The sequence below is a fragment of the Gossypium arboreum genome, chromosome 2 (assembly GCF_025698485.1).
Source record: "Gossypium arboreum isolate Shixiya-1 chromosome 2, ASM2569848v2, whole genome shotgun sequence".
Classification (NCBI taxonomy): domain Eukaryota; kingdom Viridiplantae; phylum Streptophyta; class Magnoliopsida; order Malvales; family Malvaceae; genus Gossypium; species Gossypium arboreum.
Genome location: NC_069071.1, coordinates 20,813,950 through 20,826,361, shown reverse-complemented (window position 1 = coordinate 20,826,361; position 12,412 = coordinate 20,813,950). Strand labels below are relative to the sequence as shown.

General features: G+C 33.6%; 1 pseudogene; it reads left to right on the top strand.

Annotated features, from left to right (window-relative positions):
- Positions 1 to 424: 424 nt before the first annotated feature.
- LOC108466242 (polygalacturonase-like) lies at positions 425 to 1,922 on the top strand (annotated as a pseudogene).
- The last annotated feature ends 10,490 nt before the right edge of the window (positions 1,923 to 12,412 follow it).

The window sequence follows — 12,412 nt, the reverse complement described above, 5'->3', positions numbered from 1 at the left end:
CACAAGGCTTTTTTTGTGTCACAATTTCTCCAACAATATTCTTAAGGCCTACCTACTACACCCAGGGTTTGATTCACCTTAAACCAAATTTTTTGCTAGAGTCCAGGTTTAAACCCAGGACTTCTCCAACACTTCTCAACACACTTAACCACTAAAACAAGCCTTCATTAATGAAATTTGCATGCACAACAGAATATTATAAGCTGCCTTCAACCGCTCCCATGCTCAAGGCCCAAAACTTCTAGGCCCAAATTCAGGGTGTTACAATTATAGTAAGTAAAACTTGGTCATATTATTTACCCACGCTAACTAAAATAGAAAATGTTTAGTTGGTTGTAATTTGGCCTTACTCTCTATATAAGATGGCTTGAAACAAAACAAAAGACAGAAATCATTCTCTCTTTGAAGTAAATAAAAATAAAGCATGGCTATTCAATTTAATTTTGTTTCATCCATGTTAATACTAGTAGTTTAGTCTATATCATCCGTTGAAGGACAAGGAAGAGGAGGTGGTGGTGTTTTTGATGTTGTTGCAAAGTTTGATGCAAAGGCAGATGAGAAAACATATTTGAGTAAGGTAAGCAAAATATCATATAACTTTATAGTCAGTAGATAAAAGTATACATAACTATTTTTCAAATCTCTTATGTATCTTTTTTATTTGGTTTTAGCCATTGTTGAATGCTTGGAAAAAAGCATGTGCTTCGACATCTCCGTCAAAAATTGTGATTCCTAAACGGATATATTTTTTTAAGTACAGCTACCTTAGATGGTCCTTGCACGGCTCCTATTGAGCTTCAAGTTGAAGGCACTGTGAAGGCTCCTATTGAGCTTTCAAGGAGCCTAAATGGATTGCCTTCAATAGAATTGAAAATTTCAAATTGTCTGGCAGAGGAATTTTTGACGGCCAGGGAACCACTGCTTATAAAAGGGAAGGTTGTAAAGGTCATGATTATTGTGGTTCACTTCCTATTGTAAGTTATTTTCTTATTGAGAAGTTATGACTTTTGTTTTTATAAATAAAATTTAGTAATAATTATTTTTTGTTTCATTTTGGAATTAAACAGAACCAAAGGTTTGATTTTTTTAACCAACGCAATGATACAAGATGTAAATACCAAAGACAGTAAGCAGTTCTACGTTAATGTTCTAGGATAAAAAAACATTACTTTCGAACATTTCATTGTATCTGCACCCAATGAAAGCCCAAACACAGATGGGATTCACATTGGGAGATCAGATGGGGTCAATGTTCTTAATTCAGAGATAAAAACTGGTGATGATTGTGTTTCAATTGGGGATGGTTCCAAAAATTTGGTTATCAATGGAGTAACTTGTGGACCAGGACATGGTATCAGTATTGACAGTCTCGGATTGTTTAAAAATGAAGAACCTGTTGATGGAGTTACAGTAAAAAACTGCACCATGACTAATACTTCCAATGGTGTTAGAATCAAAAGTTGGTCAGGTGCTGAACCTGGCACTTGTTCGAACATTCACTTTGAGGATATTACCGTGACCAATGCCAGTTCTCCTATTATAATTGATCAGAAATATTGCCTATGGAACAAACGAAAAATAAATGTATGTACATATTTATCAAAATCGTAAGAGAGCAAAAAGAGTTAATCAGTCATTGAATCATTATTTTGTTGATGCAGGAAGAATCAAAAGTTAAACTAAGCAACATTAGTTTCAAAAACATTCACGGCACTTCTGCGCTTCCAGAAGCTGTCTAGATTATTTGTAGTGCTACTTTTCCTTGTGAAAATGTGGAACTTGCAGACATTGAAATTATGCACAGTGGGCTGATTGGACCTGCAGTATCACAATGTTTGAATGTGAAGCCTAAAGTTAGTGGTAAACAAAATCCAGCTGCATGTTCTGCCCCTATCCCAGCAAAACCTACCCTGGCCGCTTAATTAATAGCATAGGTATAATTTTTTTATGATGTTGTAACTCCTATAATTATATTTATTTTGCAAACAAATTTTGTTTTGTTTTACATTCTATGTTATTAAGAATATTTTCTTAAACTTAATTATTTTAAAAATACACTTCAACAAAAATTATTGCAATGTGATAACATTTTATGCATTTAGGCTTACGATATAATTATTTTAGAATACTCTTGAACTCGATACTATTTAATTATTTTATTTTTATCTATATAATTTTTTATTTATAAAATTGGCATAATAAAATTTTAATAATCAATATTTATACATTGTATCAATTTAGTTTTGATTCTAAAAATAACCTTTAACTTTTACACCTTGTATAATTTGATATTTTTTAGTTTTTTTAATTGAAAGCTAAAAATAAATTTATCAATTAAATTTGATCCAAAATATATTAAAATTAAAAATCTAAAATTTAATTTTTATTGTTTTAAATTTAACCTTGAATGTTACAAATAAAAGCAAAGCTGTAAAAATACAAAATTGCACTATATAAATGTTAGGGAGTTGAATTTTTAGAATCAAGATTAAATTGACACAATGTATAAATGATGAGAGATAAAATTACTATTATCTCAATATTAAAAGTGTCAAAGTTTTATAAAATGTTTGGCAATGGAATCCAATTCTTCAATTATTGACACTGAATGTAATCATCGCTTGAAAATTTATAAGAAATTTTTAAATTTTAAATGATAATACCTTAAATTCAAAGACAAAAAGGAATTCAAAGATCAAAAAGTTCAAGCCCCAAAGTGGGAACGATTACCTAATTCAAGTCTCAATGTGAGAACAATTTACTAAGCTCAAAACCTAACTTCGACAAAAAAAAAGTTCAGACTGCAATGTAAAAAAGTTACTAAATTAGATCCAAAGAGTGATTTAATCTTAACATATATGATATTTTGTGTAGGAAAATTTGGAGCAGTGTTTGCATCCATACCTTTCCCCATCTTTGCAGCACTTTATTTTATACTTTTAAGGCTTGTAGGTATGTTTTAATTTTAACCATATCTACCCATTTTTATCCCAACCTTAGATTGTCACATCCTAGAAACTCGACTGATGGTATTGACATTAAATTATAGATTAAAAATAGAGTAAACAGAAATCACGTTAGTAATTAGGACTAAATAGGAATAATAGCAAAGTATAGAACTTAAATAGGTAAATTAGGACTAATGGTTAGTGGGGGATTTATTAAAACAAGGGCAGAATTTGGAGGGATCTGAAGGATAAATAAACCAAGTTTATAAATGAATTTGGCTATATAAGCTTTCAGTGCTCATTTGCTTCTCATGTTTTAATTTCCATTTTTATTATTTTCTTTCTGTTTACACTTTCTTCATTTCAAAAGCTGTTGCATTTGGTAGTTAATTTTCCTTCAAAATTTTATTGCGCATTGCATTTTGTAAACAACCAAGCACCATTTTCTCTTTAAATTCTCAAGTAAAACACCAACTTTTTCTTCTTAAACTTTGGTTCGGTTATTGAGCGGACCACACAATTTGGGGTCTAGTCAGAAATGTGGTTTTGAGACCAAAAATCTAACATGGAAATGTTTATTTTATTATTATTTTATGGTCTACGACATGATTACATGATTTTTTGAAAATTTTGTTAAGAAATTTTATTGATAAAGTGTCAATTTGATATTTGGGGCTAAAATGCAAAATGTGTGTTATATAAGCTATGAGTATGAAATTGCAATGAAGTTTTAATCAGAGGTCCTTATTTAGTAATTAGACCATTATATTTTAAGTTGGACAAAAAATGGACATGGTCAAGTAAAATTTCATAGAAAGACATTAAGGGCATTTTGGTTATTTGGTAAGTCCATCTTCTTCATGCTTGGCCGAATGACCCTAGGGTTTTGTCATCTTTCAAGCTCGATTGTAAGTCCATTTTAGCCCTATTTTTAACACTCTTTACATTTTTGAAGTCATTATCAACTGATCTACCTATTTCTAGCTTTATATTGAAGTAGGGCTCAAGTTTAAAATTTTATCCATGTATGACATGCATGTATTTTGATGTCTAATGGTAGAAAATGCATGTTAGATGTGTGATAAACAACTTCTACTAAGTAATTTTTGATGAAAATGCATTAAAGTAGCCTATTTGTAAAAGATGATAAAATGGGTAGTAGAAATGTGAAATAATGAAAAATGTATGCTATTATTAGCTTGTATAATGTTCGGCTAGGCTTGGATTTTGAAGAAAATGAGTACATTTCATTTTACGAGCCTAGGGACTATATTGTAAAAATATGAAATCTTAGGGGCAAAAATGTAAATTTTTCATAATGAGATTTTTGGGCTAAATTGAGTAATGTGATGCTTTTAGATTAAGAAAAATGAAATTCGGACTTAGATCGGGAAAAAAAAGAGATCGTGGATAAATTGACTTAGTTTGCCATTTTTTTGTTTGAGGTAAGTTCGTATGATAATTAAGCATTAATTTGAATGTGATTCAATGGTTTATCATTTAAATAATTAACGAATGATATTACGAAATTTTTTTTACTCGTTGTAGAAAATAGCATTATTCTTGGATTGAAGTGTATAATTGTGATGACATGTTTGAGATAATGTGTGTATAATGAAATAAACATAAGCTATCAAAAGTTAACATAATATTATTGTCTCGGTTGAACGTTGAATTTTGATGGAATAAGGTAAATTTTCAAAATGAGTATAATGTTATATATATGTGTATTACTGAAAAGATTTAGCCTAGACAGGTAAGCTTGAGCTAAGCCTCTCGAGCCTGCATTATAAAGTGGATTTAGCCCGGAAGGGTAATCCAGTTTAAACTCTTTGGAGCATGTGTAACCGGATGGATTTAGCTTGGACTAGAAATCCTGAATAAGCTCTGTTGAACACATGGTTAAAATAGGATTTAGCCTGGACTGGTAATCCTGTTATATAAAATGCGGCTCGAGAGTGTACTATATGAACTTGTACTAAACGGGCACTCCTGAACAATGAAATGATGGTTAGATAATATGCATACTTTGAATATGATATCGAATGTCCATCGAAATTACAATAGTTCAACGAGAAGTATTCTTGAATGTGCAAAGGTGAAATGAAATGGAAGTTTATGATACGATGTGTATGAAGTTATTATGAGATGGTACAAGTATGTATGCGAACCTTATAAGGGTTGAATTCATATTATGGATGAAATGTATTAAGAATATAAGACTTATTTTAACTTACATTATTTTGTAATTGTATTGTTGGAACTGGTTGATTTAGTGAAATGAACAATGTTCGATAAGTTATGTTGAATGAATCATGGCCATGAGGCATATTGAAATTTACGTGTTCATTCGCTATATTATGGGGATGTAAATGTATGGTAAGAGTTGTGATTGAAAGATATTTATAACCATGAGATTTTTGCAATTTATATTGTATTGTGTTTACATTATTGATCATGATAAAGGGCGGTAAGAATTACTTATTGTTTTCATACGAGCTTACTAAGCTATATAGCTTACTCCCCTTCTTTTCCTATGTCTTATAGTGTCACCAAGCTAGCTCGAGATTAGAGATCGTCAGAGGCTGCATCACACTATTAAGCTATCATTTTGGGTATTGATAAACTTAAGTATTTTTTGAGTGTATGGCATGTATAGGGACTTGGTCGTTTTTGTATATACTTCATTTGAGTAGCCAATTGTGTTGGTTTATACTGGATTGAAGTTTATGTTGTATAAGGCCATTGGAAATTGGCTATTATTACTTATAAGTGAAATCATATGATGATACCTTCCATGGATGTGGTAACTTACAGGATTTGAGTGACGAGTTATGTAAAGTTATGTATGATGAAAATTGGAATGTAAATGATGTGTGGATGGTTATTTGTGCATAGCCATGGAAGATGGCTTAATTTGGTTCAATTGGTTGCAAGTATGTATATGTGCCAATGTCTTGTATGATGTGGTTTGAGGTTGCATGTGTGTTTGTGCAATTGAGGGTGACAAATGGCTTGGATAATAGCCTTATTTTTCTCCACACAGGTAGACACACGGGCGTGTCTCTAGGCCGTGTGTGGCACATGGTGTAACATCCTTTACCCGTGTTCAACATCGGGATAGAATACGTGGCATTACTGGAGTTAAACATACACATACAGACAAAATCAGACCATAAATTTTCATTCAATTTAACACATTTAAATATATGCGTATTGTCCCTTATATGGGTCTACGAGGCCCAAAACATACATCAGAAGTGATTTGGGACTAAATCGAGAACTTTAGAAGTCTTTAGAAAAACTTGGAAATTTCTCAAGAAATAGGGGCAGACGCTCGTGTGGAAACAGGGGACACGCCCGTATGCCCTCGAGATGCCCGTGTCCTCAGGCCGTATAACTCTATGTTTATGATTCAGCACCAAAATATAGTCACACGGTCGTGCCACACGCTCGTGTGGCTTGACTTTTTGGTCAATTAAAATTTCATAATTTGTCATAAAATGGTGCAGACTTTACACGGCCTGGGCACACGCCTATATCTCCAGATCGTGTCCCTCACACGGCCAAGACACATGCCTGTGTCTTAGCCCATGTGTTTACTACTGGGAATTCTGTTTTTGCAACATGCCCGTGTGTCTAACCACGTGGACAAATTCTAGGCTATTTTCCAAACCATTTGCCACCCTTAAACACTCACATACTTAAACCCACTTCATGGCATGCAACATGGCACATTTTGTTACTCAAGCATTCACAATCATGGTTAAAATTATGTCTATAATGTCACATAGCAAATACTCAAATTGACATGCTTCTTTAAAGCCTTCCACACCAATTTCATATTCAATCAATATTAATAACCTACTTTCAAGTTACCCATTTATACCATGGTTATGGTCACACCTATTGGTCATAATCCATCCATCAAGCACATATACCATTCATCAAGCTCATCATCCACAAGCAACCACAAACCACATCAAAGCATAAACACATTTGCATGCATGCATAATTAATTAGGGTTACAACCCAATAATCAATATAAGCCACATTTCATGGCCATATAAAAAATAATCATAATACCATCACGAGAGAACACATTCAGCTAATCAATATGACACATAACAAAATAACCAAGTCTCTTATACATGCCATACTCAAAATGTTGAGATTAACTATACCCAAATGTTCCAATTGATAGTGTGATCGAAATCTCTGACGTCCTTCGATCCCCGAGCTAGCTTGGCAACTCTAGAATAGATGGAAATGACGAGGAGTAAGCATAAAAGCTTAGTAAGTCCACATGCAAATAATATGCATTCTAAACGAGTACTTATCATACATTTATCATAATGAAAACAAACATGCTTATCATCAACATCTCATAAACATACTCTTCTCATAACATTCTTTCCACAATTTCATCATATACCAAAGCATTACTCATGAGTATAGTGTACATACCTGTACCAACTTGTAACACAACACATACTCACTTATCGTTGACTTACCCCTTGGGTTTTTTTGTCAAGTTACCCATTGTATCACAAACTCAACTTACCTTTATCTTTCCTCGTTGAATTTCTCGTTGAATTTCCCGTTGAACAGTTGGAATACTAATGAATACTCAGAATCTTCCACATAAGTGCCACATATGTAGTCAAAGCTACCTCATATCACATAACACATAAAGGCTCATTCCCGAGTACTCACGAGTCTGCTCACACAAGCTGTCCGTCAAGACGTAGCTACATGAGCTGCTTACACAAGCTGTCAAGTGTCTGCAACACATGCCGAACTACCCAGCCACCGGTAAGACGTACAAGACCAGCATCCGGATCCACATAAACATATATCACATATGTCATTAGCTCAAATTAATCATATAATTCCTAGTGACATGTCACTTGTATCCTAAACTGTTTCTAAGCTTCAAACAGGATTTCCTTGATTATCGCATCGCTATCGAACTTGCTCGTAATGTCATTCACGATGTCCATAATACCAATCATATACTCATGAAATATCAAGGCATATAATTCATGATAACAATAAAGCATTTAAATTCACGTAATATCAAAGCATTAAAATATGTTACAACATCACATTATTTACACATGAACTTACCCTAGTACAAAAATGATGAAAACGAGTCTAATTATCAATCACTTTATTCTTCCTCGGTCAAGGTCCGAACTTCGTTTCTCTTGATCTATAATACCAAATTAACTCATTTAATACACACATTATTCAAATCGACCCAAAAATCATACTTTGGTAAAATTACCATTTTACCCCTAACTTTTTACTTAATTACACTTTAGTCCCTAGGCTCGTAAAATGAAATGCATGCATTTTCTTTGTTACCCAAGTCTAGCCGATTCATGTTCCTACTCATAGTAGCCCACAGTTTTCTCTATTTCACATATTTACTACCCATTTTTCAACTTGTACAAATAGGTCCCTTTTTAGGTGTTTTCATGCAAAATTACTTAGTAAAAGATGTTTATCACACATCAAACTTTCATATCCACTCCATTAAACATCAAAATACAAGCATGTCACATGGGTCAAATTTCAAACATGAACCCTATCTCAAATAAAGGGTAGAAATAGCTAGATTAGTTGATGACAACTTTAAAAATACAAAGAACATTAAAAACGGGGCTAGGATGCACTTACAATCAAGCTTGAAAAGTTGGAAAACCTGGCTATGGAACCTTTGAAAATTTTGGCACCCACATGAGAAAGATGAACAAAATTTTGCTAAATTTTGCTTAATGTTTCCTTTTTTATTCTTTTATTAACCAAATGACAAAAATGCCCTTAAGGCCTTTCTTTCAAATTTTTTCGATTCATGCTCATTTTTTTTCCAAAATTTTATAACTTGGTCAAATTTATATTTAAGGACCTCTAACTAAAATTCCAAAGCAATTTCATACTAAAAGCTTCTAGAACACAAGTTTTTCAACTTATGCAATCTAGTCCCTGACATCAAATTGGACACTTTAGGCATAAAATTTCTTCATGAAAATTTCACACAAGTATGCAATCATATCATGGGCCATCAAATAATCATAAAATAATTATTCCTACTTCAAATTTGTGGTTTCCAAACCACCATTCTGACTAGATTCAAAATCGAGATATTACAACTCTCCCCCCTTTAGGTATTTTCATCCCCAAAAATCTTACCTGTGAAAAGGTTCGGGAATTGATTTCTCATTGCCTCCTCAGGTTCCCATGTAGCCTCTTCAACCCATAACATTTTCACAAGGGCGATAATTTTGTTTCTCAATTGTTTGACTTCCTGAGCTGTAATCTTAACCGGTTCCTCACCATAAGTCATATCTGGTCGAATCTCAACCTCTATAGGTGAAATCACATGTGATGGATTAAATCTATAACAACACAACATAGAAACATAGAACACATCATGAATCCTTTCCAACTCTGATGGCAAGGCCAACCGATAGGCAACTGGTCCAACTCTCTCAGTGATCTCATACGGTCCAATAAATCGCAGATTTAACTTACCTTTTTAACCAAACCTTAAAACTTTCTTCCACAGAGATACTTTCAAAAATATCTTATGACTGACTTGATACTCAATTTCTTTCCTTTTCAAATCCGCATAGGATTTTTGTCTATTCGAAGCAGCTTTCAGACAATTTCAAATCACTTTTACCTTTTCTTCAGTTTCCTTAACCAAATCGACCCCATGAATTTGATTTTCCCTAAGTTCAGTCCAATATAAGGATGTTCAGCACTTACGCCCATACAATGTCTCATAGGGCGCCATTTTCAAGCTCGACTGATAGTTGTTGTTGTAAGCAAACTCTACCAATGGTAAGTACTTTTCCCAACTACCTGGGAATTCCAATACACAACATCAAAGAATGTCATTCAAGTATTTGAATTACTCTCTCCGACTGACCGTCGGTTTGCGGATGGAAAGCGGTACTAAAGTTCAACTTCGTACCCAAAGCTTCTTGTAACTTTTTCTAAAACTGAGATGTGAACCTCAGATCTCTATTTGATATTATCAAAATGGGCACCCCATACAACCTAACAGTTTCACCAATGTACAACTTAGCTAACTTATCAAGTGAGTTGTCGATACATACCGGAATGAAGTGAGCCAGTTTCTTTAGTCTATCAACAATAACCCACACAACATCTTCCTTTCTTGGAGTTAAAGGCAAACCTGTCACAAAATCAGTAGAATTTCGGTCCCATTTCCACTCGGGAGCCAAGACAGGCTGAAGTACTCCTGAAGGTACTTGGTGTACAGCCTTTACCTGCTGAAAAATCAGACATTTCAACATAAACTCAGAAATATCTCTTTTCATACCATTCCACTAGTACACTTTCTTCAAATCATTATACATTTCCGTATTACTCGGATGAATAGACAAACAACTACTATGTGCCTCGTGTAAAATTTTCTGAATAAGCTCATCATCTTTCGGTATATAGACCCCATCTCAAAACATCAAACAACTATCAGAACCAATCTGAAAATCTGAGTCACTTCTAGATTTACACTGAGCTCTTTTGGTTTGCAAATCACTGTCACTTTTCTGAGCTTCACAAATCTCTTCAAGAAAAGTCAGTCTAGTTCGCAACTTAGCATGAATTGCACCTGAAAAAGCCGACCGTGTATCATTGCTCTCAAAGCAAACAATGATTTCCTACCCAAGGCATTGGCGACCACATTCACTTTTCTGGGGTAGTAGTCAATCACAAGCTTATAATCTTTTAACAACTCAAGCCATCTCCGTTGCCTTAGGTTTAAATCCTTTTGGGTCATCAAGTATTTTAGACCTTTGTGATCTATATAGATATGGCATTTCACCAAACAAATAATGTCTCCAAATCTTCAATGCAAACACAATGGCGGCCAATTCCAAATCATGTGTTGGATAGTTCTTCTCGTGTGGCTTCAATTGTCTCGAGGCATAGGCTACTACTTTGCCCTCTTGCATAAGAACACAACCCAATCCATTCTGTGACAGCCCTAAATTGACCCTAGTCGGAAAGTGGTTTCGGGACCGCTAAACCGAGTCACCAAAGTATTTGAATATGATATTTATTGTCTAAAATATGTGACTATGATTGTGTGAAAGTTTTAAGCTTCGATTTAGTCGATTGCATGTGAATTTAGTTAATAGGACTTATGTGTGACACTTTTGAAACGTGATAGGTTAATCTATAAGTATCTATTAATACATGTTAGAAAATGCTTGTACTTGCATGTCAAATTACCCAAAATTTTAGGTAGTGGCCGGCCATGCTATGGGGTAAAACATATTATAAACATTTTGTGTTAATATGTTGTGTGAAGAATAATAAAATATGAGGGGAGTGGGAGGAGAAACCAAAGTTGTTTCATCCTTGCTCCCCCATTTTGCCGTAACTTGAGGAAGGAAGAAGAAAGGAAATAAGTGTTCATCTTTTAACATTTTTGGCCAAAAATTCTAAGAAGAAAGGGGAAGGGGAAACAAACATTCGGCCACTCCTTCTAGTCTTGAATAAGGTATGTAATTCATGGTAGCTTTTGAAATTGTTGAATGTATTAAGCTAGTTACTAAGTCTCTTAGTTAGCCCATGTCCAAATTTTGAATCTTGTTGGTAACATGAGTAATCGGTTAAGAGAAAATGTTCAAGAAATGGTTGTTGTTCATGTTATTTGGATGAAAAAAAAATGGTAGTTAGGTGAAGTAGAGTCTAACAAATGAGCACATATGTGCATTAGTTGCCAAATGGAGAAAAATCGGCTAACAAGTTGTGTACTAAGGCCGAATATGATTTTGGATATTATTGGGTAATGTATGTGTTTTGAATTGATGGAGTGGAGAGGTGCTTTAATTGTGTTATGAACAATTATATGTTAAATTAAGGTTTGCTAAGCTAGCTATTAAGGTGAAATGCAAATGTTAGTATTTGATTGCTAGTGTATATATGTGTATTAGCCAAGTTTTGAACTTGAATAATGGTTTGAGCACCATGTGTTGTATTGAGATTGTTTGAGTGAATTTATAGATATTTATATGATGAATTGATTGTTGATATACATTCTTAAATAAAATGTATACAAAGAATGTGTGAGAGAGTGATTTGGTAATAATCGCTTGGGGACAAAGCAGCAGAAGGTGATTTTATAAAATCGCCATAATTTGTAGGAGTTGAGTTAGAAGCTGAATAAATTATGTCATTAAAGCTTGAAGAGTATAGTTTCTTACAAAAGAAACTATAAAAACAAAAGAGTTACCGATCTTGCGATATTTGAAGTATTGTGAAATGAGTCAAAATGACTACTAGATTCCTATTCTGTTTTTATAAAATCAGTATAAATTGTAAAAAATGGCCCTAAGATAAAATTTATATGCTTAGACTCCTTAATGAGTCTAGTTTCAAATTAAATAAACGAGAATATATTTTGAATTCTGTACAATGAG